Source organism: Somniosus microcephalus, chromosome 22 (genome assembly GCF_052327205.1).
Source record: "Somniosus microcephalus isolate GS21.2 chromosome 22, FLI_Smic_1.0, whole genome shotgun sequence".
In the NCBI taxonomy this organism is placed as follows: Eukaryota; Metazoa; Chordata; class Chondrichthyes; order Squaliformes; family Somniosidae; genus Somniosus; species Somniosus microcephalus.
In genome coordinates, this window is record NC_141008.1 from 16,389,345 (window position 1) to 16,399,532 (window position 10,188).

At 49.3% G+C, this 10,188-nt stretch overlaps 1 long non-coding RNA gene across 1 annotated transcript; it reads right to left on the minus strand.

Moving 5' to 3' along the window:
- Window positions 1-1,429: 1,429 nt before the first annotated feature.
- Window positions 1,430-9,742, minus strand: LOC147102063 (uncharacterized). The gene is made up of 2 exons (XR_015073201.1): window positions 8,974-9,742; window positions 1,430-1,821 (listed from the first exon to the last, which is right to left on the minus strand). It is a non-coding gene; the product is annotated as an uncharacterized LOC147102063 (long non-coding RNA).
- Window positions 9,743-10,188: the final 446 nt, after the last annotated feature.

Genomic DNA, 10,188 nt, shown 5'->3' on the forward strand with positions numbered 1-10,188 from the left:
TGTCACACGTTGCCTATCAGCAGCCCCAGATCAACCTCATGCGCTGTCTTGTAATCTAGTATCTGTTTTATATTGCTATTGCTTATTGCCCTTGCCCAGTAACATCACCTTGCATTTGTCCATAGTAAACGGTATCTGTATCAATTTAAAGTCCCAAACCCCCACTATATCCAGATCCTTATGTACTTCGTTTTGTTGTTCCATTTTATTAGCAGCCTCTTTTCCCCCTTTTCCCCCAGTTTGGCTCTAGATAATTTTATGTCCTGTCCTCATATACAAATTGTTTTTGGACAGTGTAAGCCATATTGGCCCTAGTACTGACCCTTAAGGCACCATGCTAATCACCTTACTTGTAAACTGGTTGCCACCACACTTCCCGGTAAATCACTTCCTCAGGAAATTCCCGGCCATCATTTCTTGCGTTCCAAGTACAGGAAACTTTGTGCTATCCGGAGGTGAGCCATCCGGCAATCTGGAGCCACCGGCAAAAATCAGCAGCCGTTTTTTATTCTTTTTGTTTGTTTTTTTTGCTTTGTTTGAACAGTCAAGCTGTGCAAGGTCTGTAGCTATAGCAACAGCTTCAGCTACAGAGCTTTAGGGCCACACCTGAGTGTTTAGAAGCTGTTGCTAAGCAACAGTGTTTGTTGTCAAATACGGAGATAAGAATCTCCGTATCTCTCAACATTAACTCTGGAGAGTACGGCACTTTTTAGGCAACGGCAGCAGCTCGGTCCCGTGGGTGCCGGATAGCACAAAGTTTCCTGTAATATGAAAATATCTGTCAAAGTCTTCCATCTGACTTGTGTCTGTCAAACTCTAGATGTATCACTTCAAAGTGTTAAACTTTGTTACAGATGCAAAATATATATTTTTTAAGAAAGGAAGGTAGTCATTTCATGCTGGACTCTTTTGACCTGGAGCCAGAAATTTACAAAAGGCCCTCTAAATGACCTCAGGAGTTTATAAGCAATTACATCAATTTAGAACACTTCTCTATATGATAGACAGATTTATATATTTTGAAGGCATTGAGTTTTTAAATGGCTATCCATTTTAAGCACTGTGATTGGGCTATGTGAACTCAGTGACATTCACATCTGCCATTGGTAAGTGATATTTCATTGACAGGACTGTCAACCAATGAGGTGGGAGAATGTCAGCAGGGATGCCGGTTCAGTCAAGCGAAGGTGGAGTTGAACGTGGTGCATTAAGTTTTTAAAATCACCTCCTCCTCAGCCCCAGGACCCGCACTTTATCTAGTAACAACGGTGATGGTTCATATAACGTTATGACCGGCTGTATAATCTTTCAGATGTTGTAAATGCCTGTTAACTCAGCTGTTATCTCTGATGTAAGCCCCCAAAGGGCGGACCAAGTGATATACAAGGTAGACGTCACCGGCTTGTTGCAAGAAAGACAGACCCAATAATTGAAGTCAAAACGGTTTATTCAGGCCTGGGGAGAAATTTCTTGTGTCCCTACACAAGACTCAAACTCCAACGAGCCTCTCAAAGTCCACACAGTTATACAAAAATTAAGGCCCTGCCCTAGGGGCGGGGATAAGCTTATCAGCATATACAGAGTTATAGCTAAATTGTAATTATAAAACCGTGACAGTTCATCTTCTTGCCGCCCCCAATCCCCACATTTCGTTATCAGTTGGTCCCGTCACCTCTTGTGACCATGGGCCTCATCTTAATTACTTTACAACCATCCATTTGCCTGTAGTCAGATGGTTTTGCTTGTTAAGTGTTTTCTTAAGATACCGGTCCTTGTTAAGGTGGGCAAAGCACAGACTTTCGGTCTCGCTTCGGGTCATCTCTGCAAAGCAAACACATTCTAATTAGCCCCACTATATTTTGAAGAATGGAACCCTGTTGTGATTTACAATAAACAAATTCTTAGGTGCATATGTGTCGCCCCGCTTGACCAAACAAACATCCTCCTCAATCTTCCCATGAGTTGTTCTGCAGTTTAATCTCTCAGCATTTGAAGTCACTTAATCATGTTTAAAACTTAGCTAGGTAAATGCAATATACAGACCTCTATTGTTCAACTCAGAGTATGAATTAACCCATTACCTCCACCTTGTACATTGGTGTTGCAATTGAATCCTGGTTGTCTTGCCCTGTTATACCCAATTTTTTAATATCTTACTTCATCTCTGATCTCAGCAGCAGGAAGGTCTCATGCCCTGGACTTTGCTGTTACTCAGACTTGGTGCTGCAGTCCAAGCCTCATCCCCAAAGGCCTCTGCTGAGTCCCAGTACACCCGCTAGTTGCTTCAGCACCAGCCCCAAGCAAACCTGCCCCAGATCCTGGACTTTACGGCTGTTGACTTCAGATCCAGATGTGGTGGTCATTGCTAGCTGAGATTGCTGTTTTGCAAGAGAGATAGCTGCATTCAAAAGAAAAACATCAAAACCAAAAAATGGGGGGGAAGTTATTTTTTGAAGAATTGAATTAACTCTATGAATTTTTCAAGTCTAGATTATTCTTCAGAGATTTGACCATCTGGCAGTACATTTTCCACAGAAGGGAAATAATCTTTAACATGCAATTAGCTGATGGGAAATGCAAAAAGTATTGTTCTGTTATATTAATGTAATGTGATTGTTGTGAATAGCCATTTCAATTCGATTTTTAAAAAACTACAATTTTTTCAACTTGATTATCTGGGAGGTGTGGTGAGGGGGAGGTAATTTAAATGTAACATTTAGAAGACAAATTATTTTTGAAGTCAAACAAAGTACAGGTACAGAGTGAGTGAAAATGTCACTGTCGGGAGAGCCCTGGAATGATAATAGCACTCAATAACATTCACAAATGAAATTGCTTTTGAGAATGTTTAACTATAATTAATTTTTTTTTAAAGTAAAGGTCTTAAATTAAAATGTCCGTGTCCTAATCATATTCTCGTTTTGCTAGCTCCTCACTTAAACTTTACCATATATTGGTAAAAGAAATGGAGAAAAATAAAATGTAATTTAGAGATTTAGGTTATAAGTAGCAAAATATGATTTAATAATCTCGAACCTAAAGTGTGAGGTTTTTTTTTAAACTTAACTAAATTATTTCTAGTTCGTTACTTTATTTTGTGATATAATAAAGTAACATTTAAAATAAATTTAGTTTTAAGATCTAAAAATTTAAGATTTTAAAATCATGTCACTGTTTCATGTAAATTTCTCCTCCAATTTAAGATTAAAGTCTGATTCTAGGAGGCAGTGGATAAATAAAGGGAGTTGGGGATAATGTCCATCACATAGACATCAAAAAACATCTTCCCAAAATGACCACGTATGCTGTCTAGTTAACACAGGGAAGATGGAATGTTGCCAGATTTGCCTAGCATATATGGATTCAGCCAGTGTCCAGTGAAGGGCATTGGTACAGGTACTGCTCGAGACTGATGCGTATTGAGGATAGTGTGTCATGTCTGACTTACCCCAACAGCTCCCACATCAGCCTGGCCAGGGGAAGTGGAGCTTTACGCTTGTGTCTAATGGTAGCAGAAAGCCAAGTGCCCCGTTGGCTCTTGCGTAACATAAAGAACATAAAAAATGTCATTTAGAAAGTTCCCGGTCAGTGTGGGAACTTTCAAGTTGCAGGTGTGCAACTGAAGTGATGATACCTCTGGGAGGTGGTTGTATACCTTTTGCCTAAGTCTGCTTCAGGGGATTTCGCATCTGAATTGCACCAACGCAATGCCAAAACTGCTTTCCATCGACGCTACTGTGTAGCACAACTGACTTCTAATCGTCTTGGTTTTGCCAAGTACATTGTATATGTTATGCTCTTAAGGACACATTAGTATCTGTGTTAAATATAACCAGTTAGACTTAATTTGCATGTATTGCACAGAGGCAAAGTGCACCAGTGCATTCAATTAGCAAGATCTTGCTGCTGGGTAGTTATGGTAATGACAAAGCAATGAAACAAAGCATTGATTTTTTCTTTGAATTAAGAAACAGCAGGTACATGTTCAATGGAGAAACCCATCCTACAGAGGACTTTAACTCTCCCCTGTTTGTCTCCCAAGCTACAATTTTATGGTCCGAATAAAACCAGCGACATGGTTTGGGCACCAATTGTGTAAAATATGCTCACATCGTTTAAGATGACAGCACTACCCCAGGCTTCTTAGAAAAACTCACTGTTATACCAGTTGCAATCTCACTGTTATATCAGGAAATTCACTAACCTATCAGCAGACTTCTCCAGTGAATCAAAGAAGGATATACCGATTAAGGTTAGATGAAGTAGGGTGGGAGGAGGCTCATGTGGAGCACAAACACCGACATAGACCAGTTGGGCCGAACGGCCTGTTTCTGTGCTGTAAATTCGATGTAAATGTTTATACTATGTAATGTAGTGGAGCACACCACAGAAGAACAGAACAGAACAGGACTGGACTGGAGTTCTGAATGAGCTAATACATTTCGAAATATGGATCCAGTAGTGGTCAGCTTGTTTGTCATCTTACCAAAAGTTTGTGGATGTGATGAGGAGAGGAGGGAGAAGAATCCAAGAAGGACCGAATGTCCCTCAGGATCTCTTCTATTTCTGTTCATTTTTATTATTGCCAGCCTGCAGTGACATTGGGCCATAATTTTCTGTAGGGGTGAATCTAACGACGTCTGCGATTAGTTAGACTTACTCTTGCCTGTTTAATCTCTACAATATTTTGCATCGCAAGTTGCTGGATGTGCGAGCTGATAACTTCGCAGCAAGGAAACCCGGGTATCTGGGACCTGAGTGAACAGGGCGAGCAACTGTGTATCTCTTCAAACAAGCAGTTGTGAAATAAGGCACTAGGACTGACAAGGAAGTGTAAATTAGAGTGGGTGAATTCCATGTCAAATTAGGTACAGAAAAAGGAATAAAAAGAGGGAAAGATTGGATTGAGAGAGAGAAAAAAGAAAAGTAATAAAAAAAAATTATTTTAAATTTCACATTTTTAAAACTGTGCGATTATTTGCAGGGTGTTTTTTGACTCCCTCTGCGCATGCGCACTCTATCCAGTCGCGTATCCACAGTACGATCTATGAGGAAGCCGGAAGTGAGGCTGAACCACGTTACTGAGCCTGGAGCTGCTGCCTGCCGCCTGAGCCTGCTACTAGGGCTTTTGGGTTATCTTTTGAGAATCAATGACTACACTAAAGGAGCCTCCAAGAATTGGGGGAGGGGAGAGAGAGAGAGGGCAAGGAGGGGAGAGGAGAGGAGGTCAGGAACTCTAGGAGACAAGGTCATGAACTGCGGGGGGGGGGGTACGGTGGGGATGGGGGAAGAACGTGATCCAGGTCTAAAGGTGGGGTGGATGAGAGCGAGAACGTAATCCAGATGGTAAGACGGATCACGTTCTTCCAACCACACCCCTTTTACACCCGCACCACATTCTCGTTCTCCTCCCCCTAGACCTGGTTGATTTCTCGGAAAGCTGTCACTATTCACTTCATACCAAATAAACATGTTAACAGTCCGTGACCCACGCACAAAGACCCATCTATGGGAGGGTCTGGGGGAAGGTCAGGAACTTGGGCAGGGTGAGAAGGTCAGGAACCCGGGGGTGGCGGGGGAGGAACTTGGGCAAGGGGAGAAAGTCTTGACCCGCGAGGGTGAGCCCTGTCTGTTTTAAGTGAGCTCTGTTCTGTCTGGAGTAGGCAGTCAGAATGGCTCAAGTTAAACTTTGCAACGTAAGTGATTACGTACGCAGGGAGGATCTAATTACACGTTCCAGAGAAACTGCTGGTTGTGTCCAAGGGGACCAATCAGCAATCAGGTCTTGTCATCCAAGGGGACCAATCAGAACTTTGGTGTTGCGAATAGACACGTCCTTTTTAAAATATCCAACAACAATTAAAACCTGAAGGAATGAGATTTCACACTTGTAATAGTTAATTTTTTGTGCCAGAAGGTTTATTGGGAGTAATTAACACTTAGCACATCATTAAAAGAATCTCTTGACAGCTAATCCAGACTTAATTAAATATGTGTGGACCTTTAATGGCTCCAAAACAGGCTCCTTGCGTCACTTCAGACCAGCTGTGGCGAGTTTAGTTAGTATCTACGATGCAAGTATAGCAACTTCATGCCATTTAATGCATTTCAGCGATGAGCCAGACAGTGAGCTGCCAAGCTAACGACGGAGTGGCGCAGCTCAGACAGCAACATTTGGATTTCCGCACTTAACTGCGCATCTGCCCTCACCTGAAGTTGTTGTTGCAGTTGTGCATAAATAATGGCGAGCCAGGGCTGTTTTGGGCCGGGCGGTTTAAATCGAGTCCCAGGCTTTGGGGCCTCTCTGTGTCCCTCTGTGAATCTGGTGCCGGGCAACATTTTAAATGGAGTCCCAGGCTTTTGGGCCCTGTCTGTGTGTCCCTCTCTCAATCTGCTGCTGGGCAACATTTTAAATCGAGTACCAGGCTTTCAGGCCCTGTCTGTCTGTCCCTCTGTGAATCTGCTGCCGGGCAACATTTTAAATCGAGTGCCAGGCTTTTGGGCCCTGTCTCTCTGTCCCTTTGTGAATCTGCTGCCGGGCAACATTTCTACCTTTTAATACCTTCAAAGATGAAAGTGAAAGTACTTATAAAAGGTTTTTGGTAAATCTTTTAAAAATAACATAAGAGATACTAACTTTTTGGAAGCTGCATCAGCAGATTTTGAGCTGGAAGTAAATGGTGTTTTTAGCTTGAGGCAATGGCTGCCACATCCCTGAGATGAAAACAATTAGTCCCGCCCCCACACACACACCGATTGGCCAACCATCAGGGGACTGTACTGTAGGATTGGTCAATCGTGACGGCACAGGATTGGTGGAACCTTGACGTCAGTCAATCAATGCTAAGTAGCAGATAATGAGTTTAATTTTGAAAGTTTTTTGCGAACAATTTTCGTCCGACCGAAAAGTAAATACGCTTACGACCGTCCCGGAAGCGTAAGCTTTCTTTGGAGGTAATGCGCGCGTAGGTACGCTCTATAACTTTAGAGCGCATAGCCGAACAGACACACACGTGAGGACAGACAGACAGAAGGACAGACAGATCGATTCCTTTATATATATATATACTAGCTGGCGTGCCCGGCGGTGCCGAGGCTTTTTCGAGGGCATGTTGTTGTTGGAAGAGAGAGAGAGAGCGACTGGTGGGGGGGGGGGGAAGAGAGAGAGCGACTGGGGGAGAAGAGAGAGAGCGACTGGGTGGGAAGAGAGAGAGCGACTGGGGGGGAAGAGAGAGAGCGACTGGGGGGGAAGAGAGAGAGCGACTGGGGGGAAAAGAGAGAGTGCGACTGGGGGAAGAGAGAGAGCGACTGGGGGAAGAGAGAGAGTGACTGGGGGGAAGAGAGAGAGCGACTGGGGGAAGAGAGAGAGCAACTGGGGGGAAGAGAGAGAGCAACTGGGAGGAAGAGAGAGAGCAACTGGGGGGAAGAGAGAGAGCGACTGGGGAGAAGAGAGAGCGACTGGGGGGAAGAGAGAGCGACTGGGGGGAAGAGAGAGAGCGACTGGGGGGAAGAGAGAGAGCGACTGGGGGGAAGAGAGAGAGCGACTGGGGGAAGAGAGAGAGCGACTGGGGGGAAGAGAGAGAGCGACTGGGGGGAAGAGGGGGGAAGGGGGGGAAGAGGGGGGAAGGGGAGTGGAGGGGGGGAAGGGGAGTGGAGGGGAGGGGGGAGGGGGAGTGGAGGGGGAGGGGAGGGGGGAAGAGGGGGTAAGGGGAGTGGGGGAGGGGAGGGAGGGGGGAGGGGAGGGGAGGAGGGGGGGAGGGGGGAGGGGAGGGGAAGGGGAGGGGGAGGAGGGAGGAGGGGGAGGGGCAGGGGAGGGGGGAGTGGAGGGAGGAGGGGGGGAGGGGGGAGAGGAGGCGGGGAGGGGAGAGGGAGCAAGGGGAGGAGGAGGGGGAGGGGAGGGGGAGGAGGGGGAGAGGGGGAGGGGAGCGGAGGGGAGGGGAGGGGGGAGTCCCTGAGCCCCGCCCCCCCGATCTCCCGAAGCCCCGCCTCTCCCGAGCCCCGCCCCCCGATCTCCCGAGCCCCGCCCCCCCCGATCTATCGAGCCCCGCGCCCCCCCCCCCCCCCGGATCTCCCGAGGCTCGCCCCCCCCCGAGGCTCGCCCCCCACCCTCCCCGAGGCTCGCCCCCCCCCCCGATCTCCCGAGGCTCGCCCCCCCCCAATCTCCCGAGGTTCGCCTCCCCCCCCCGATCTCCCGAGTCTCGCCCCCCCCGAGTCTCGCCCCCCCCGAGTCTCGCCCCCCCCCCCCGAGTCTCGCCCCCCCCGAGTCTCCCCCCCCCCGAGTCTCGCCCCCCCCCGAGTCTCGCCCCCCCCCCGAGTCTCGCCCCCCCCGAGTCTCGCCCCCCCCCCGAGTCTCGCCCCCCCCCCCGAGTCTCGACCCCCACGAGTCTCGCCCCCCCCCCCCCGAGTCTCGCACCCCGCCCCCCCCTGAGGCTCGCCCCGCGATCTCCCGAGGCTCGCCCCGCGATCTCCCGAGGCTCCGCCCCCCCCCCCCTCGCGATCTCCCAAGGCTCGCCCCCCCCCGCGATCTCCCGAGGCTCGCCCCCCCCCCGCGATCTCCCGAGGCTCTCCCCCCCCCCGCTGTCTCCCGAGGCTCATCCCCCCCTCCCCCCCCCCGCGATCTCCCGAGGCTCGCCCCCCCTCCCCTGCCCCCGCGATCTCCCGAGGCTCGCCCCCCCCTCCCGAGGCTCGCCCCCCCTCCCCCCCCCCCCGCGATCTCCCAAGGCTCGCCCCCCCCGCGATCTCCCGAGGCTTGCCCCCCCCTCCCCCCCCCTGCGATCTCCCGAGGCTCGCCCCCCACCCCCCCCCGGGATCTCCCGAGGCTCGCCCCCTCCCCCCCCCGCGATCTCCGGAGGCCCGATCTCTGGAGCCACGCCCCCCGCCCGAGCCCCGGTTGTCTTGGTAACCCTCCTCCCCTCTCCGCCTCCTGATCCCTGGGCCTGAGCGGCCGATTGCGTGAAGAAGGACCCTCCTCACCTGTCACGGAGTTGAAGTCTCCGAAAGCGGCCACGGTGCCCTGGGCCTCTTCCCCCGCGCATTCAGGAGGCGCGGGGAAGAGAGAGAGAGACAGACTGGGGGGGGGGGAAGAGTTAGACGCCGCCGCTCTCCTGCTCCGCGGAGCTCCGTGCCGCCACCGCCGCACCAGCCTTTACTAAGATGGCGGCGGTAGCGGCGCTCGGCTGAGGCCCGCCCCTCCAGCCTTCACAAAGATGGCGGCAATCGGGGGCCGCTTGTTGACTGGGGCCGGGAGGTGCCTAGCTCGGGCGTGGGTGCGGAGGAGAGGCCGAGGCTTCGAGGCCTACCTGGAAAAACGGGGAAAGGTAGGAAAATTAATGAGATTAGATAAAAGATTTAGAAAGTAATTAACTTTTTTAAAAAACAATATGTGTTTTAAAAGCAACGTTTTTTTGAAAGACGCAGAAAGCGGGAAAAAGAAAGGAAAAGTTTGGAATCAAGATGGCGGCGACTCACCTCGGTTCAGAACGATAAGGCCCGCCCACACACGCACCGATTGGTCGACCGTCAGGTCACCAAAGCGTAGGATTGGTCAATCGTCCCATCACTCGACCGTAGGAGGGCCCGGCCGCACGCGCCAGGAACCCGGCGTACGATTGGTCGACCTCGAGGTCACTCTGTCGCTAATGAGATGCTAATGAGCGGAATTTTGAAAGTTTTTCGGATACCGCGGGCGCGATTTTTGTCCGGCCGACACGTAAATACGCTTACCACCGTTTCGGAAAGGTAAGCTTTCTTTCGACGTAACATAACGCGTAGGTACGCTCTATAACTTTCGAGCGCATAGCCGGACAGACGCACACGTGAGGACAGATAGACAGACAGATAGACAGACAGAAATAAGTATCCGTTTATATATATAGATAGATAAACACATCTTGCAATCAAATACTCATTGGCCAGTTTATCACAGCAACATTTGCTGTTGCTGGCCATAAATTATTGGAAATTTACCAATCTGAAATTTATCTAGGCTTTGACCATACAATCCCCATGCAGGGTTGGAATTATTGCTGGCCACAGATGGTGCGTTAAATGGGAGTTAACAGTTTTGCGCGTTTTAAAAAAACACCTGTTTGCTGCACTTTCAAGAGGAACACACAACTTTGCTCTGTGTTCTTTTTCTGGAAGTTCGGGTGTATTGGGGCAGGGTTGCCCAAGCATTTTGTCTCCATA